This window comes from Pteropus vampyrus, unplaced genomic scaffold (genome assembly GCF_000151845.1).
Source record: "Pteropus vampyrus isolate Shadow unplaced genomic scaffold, Pvam_2.0 Scaffold213, whole genome shotgun sequence".
Taxonomy (NCBI): domain Eukaryota; kingdom Metazoa; phylum Chordata; class Mammalia; order Chiroptera; family Pteropodidae; genus Pteropus; species Pteropus vampyrus.
In genome coordinates, this window is record NW_011888994.1 from 92,195 (window position 1) to 95,190 (window position 2,996).

A 2,996-nucleotide genomic window follows, 5' to 3' on the forward strand; every position below is an offset into this window, starting at 1 on the left:
CACACAGAATACAACCAGGAAAGCTCACCTGAGCCTCGATGTTTGGAGATTTGTCTGGGACCCTATTACATAGGCATAACTGATTGATTGACTGTCCACCGGTCGATCTCAGTCTCCAGCTAAAGCCCCCAAACAGTCACATTGTTGGTCATTCTGGCATAGCCGGCTCCCACTCTAAAACTATCGGTTGTGGCTAGTCTTACCCTAAGATCTAGCGTGTGCAGGCTGTGCCTTAAACAAAGATAGAATATCCAGTCCGACACAGATTACCTCTCAGAAGCAAGAGAAAGGGCCAGACCTCCCTTTGGGCAAGGAAATTCTTTGCTACACAGGATGTTTTGCTTCTTGCTCATTATTGGTGGTGTTACCTCCAGGAAAGTGGAAAGTGAGAGGCATCAGGGATTCTCTGGGGGCAACAATTTCCTCATGGGTGCTGGCGTTTAAACACAGTTACCTTGGAGCCCATTTTCTTGCTCACCAGAAATACCCTGGTAATTTTGGTTTGCATGTATACCAAAGCCTCCAGTACTGCTACTTCCTGCAGCTCACAGACATCAGAGATGCTGGCAAGGCCAGGGCCCTGGAGTCTTCTGTGTTTCAAGACACCAGTGCCTTGGGGGTTCACAAGCAGTTGACGTTTCTGGAAGCTAATGACATGTCATCAACTAGGACGGAGCCTGTGAACACTGGAAATTTTGGGGAGTAAAGGATTAGGAGGGTCAAAGAGATGAAGCAACTTGAGTTGGAGACTGGACAGGAAACCCTGGACTTTATATGCAACAGGAGAGGTAGGCGGTGGGTAGAAGACACCACAGAGAGGTGCAGAGTCAATCACAAGAACAGCCGAAGGAGCTTATGGAACACAGAGGTTAGTTAGAAAACATGTGACTCCGCAAGTAATTATTGTCGAGTTTCAAAAGGAAACTCTGTTCTTCATTATCTGAAGGATTTATCAGCCTTCTAATAAGGCGTTGATAAATAATTGCTATCCATCCATTGAACAAATATTTATTGAGCATTTACCATGTACCACACAACATTCTAGATGCTGAGGATTCAGCAGAGAGCAAAATGGACAATGTCTCTCTCCTCATAGTTTGCTTCCTAATGGGAGATATAAATAAACAAATAAACAAATGAATAAACAAACAAACAAATAAATAACAGTAAGAGGTGGTGATAAGGGTACCGAAGAAAAATAAAACAAAGCAAAAGGATGTAGAGAGAGGAGCTGTTTGTTATCTTAGGCTAGGAGCTCAGGGATAGCCTCACTAACTCTGAGACCTGAATAAAAGGAGGAACCTGATCATCTGGCTATCTATGGAAAAGTATTCTTGATGGAAGGAGAGTAAGTGCAAAGGGCCTGAGGCTAGAGAGTGGTTGGTGATGAACAAGGTATTCTGTGTGGCTGGAGTGGAGATGAGGCCAGATAAACAGGGCTTTGTGGATAAGGAAAGGAGATGGAAGCCATTGGGGGGATACAAACTGTTAAGTTTACGTGACAGGGACAGCAGAAGTTCGTGTACACGTGCACCCCCCACCATCTTCAGCCTGAGTTCTGTGTTGTCTCCTGGTCATCGCTGTCTTGACCAGGGGTTACTATGGAAGAGCCTTAGAGGGAACCGAGAGGCTAAACTGAATCGTATTAGAAAGGACATGGAGTGACCATGGACAGACGTGAACTCTGGAAGGCACTACGGGTGGGCGTGGCCAGCGAAGGGACAGAATGGGGCTGAGAAGGGGTACTGAGGAAAGTGTTTGGGGAGGAGCAATTTTCAGGTAGCAGACACTGAAATGAGGGGAACTTCAGAAAAAAGATTTTAGAATGGTCCACTGTGTGTCATGCAATGTGGTCCTCCCTTTGCTGCTTCTCAAAGAGACTACTTACCTTAAGTTAAAAGGCTTTTTTGGAGCTAGATTCACGGGTTTTGAGGTTGGAATACTTTGCTGAGACCAGCCCCATGGTGGCTCAGCTTTCTTCAGGTTTCATTTCTATTTACAGTGTCCAAGAAGTGACTAATGAACTAGCTATTTAATGGTCTTTGCTAGTCAACTCTAAATATTTTCTTTTTTCTCGAACATTAAAAAAAAAAAAAAACCTGTTTTTCACTTTAGAATATCTATGCAATTGTCATCATGCAGCAGGTGACCTTGGCTGGAGTCTCAGATTTGCTATCGAGATAATTTTTTAAAAATTTCTACACAGAATATTGAGAATTAAATGATAGTGTGCATGTAAAAAATAATACAAATGATAGTCATTATTTTAAGTGGTCACTTTTCTTTTAATTACCAATTTGGATACTAATATGTACTCACTAAATATATGTGGAATAAATTTAAGAAATAATTAAAATTAATTCTTCTGTACAATGTCAGCTTAGCTGGGCATAAGTGTCAATGGAAGAGCCATTTGATCAAAAGAGACAAAACATAAACATCAGAGTGCAGTAAATTTAGTCAAATTGCTGGAATTTCTTATTCCACACGAGTCAAGAAAGACAGAAAATGTTGCTTCTCTTTCTTATCTTAGAGTATGCAGTCCTGAGAATAAATTTCCCTTATTAATAATCAAAATAAATTCTTCCAAAGATAATCTATATATCTCAAGTTACACAGTGATTATTGAAATTATAACTTAAGTCTACGGCCGTGCCACCCTGAACAAGCCCGATCCCCTCTGATCTTGGAAACTAAGCAGGGTCGGGCCTGGTTAGTACTTGGATGGGAGACCACCTAGGAAGACCAGGTGCTGTAGGCATAAAAAATTAAAAAAAAATAAGAGATTGTAAGCTGACAAGGTCTTTGCAATCTGTGAGGTCAACCAAGGGTTGCCTTGCCTAAAAAATTAAAAAGAAAAAAAAAGAAATTATAACTTAAAAATAAACACCAGTAAGAAATGTGTATCCATGAAAATAAAATCTATTATGTAGAAGCTTTGGAAAATAACACATAAAGCAGCAGGAATAATCATTGTACAAACTGGTTTTGCTGAG

General features: G+C 41.0%; 1 non-coding gene across 1 annotated transcript; it reads left to right on the forward strand.

The window, feature by feature from the left end:
- Positions 1-2,642: 2,642 nt before the first annotated feature.
- LOC111747200 lies at positions 2,643-2,761 on the forward strand. Its single transcript, XR_002783434.1, has one exon. It is a non-coding gene; the product is annotated as a 5S ribosomal RNA (ribosomal RNA).
- The last annotated feature ends 235 nt before the right edge of the window (positions 2,762-2,996 follow it).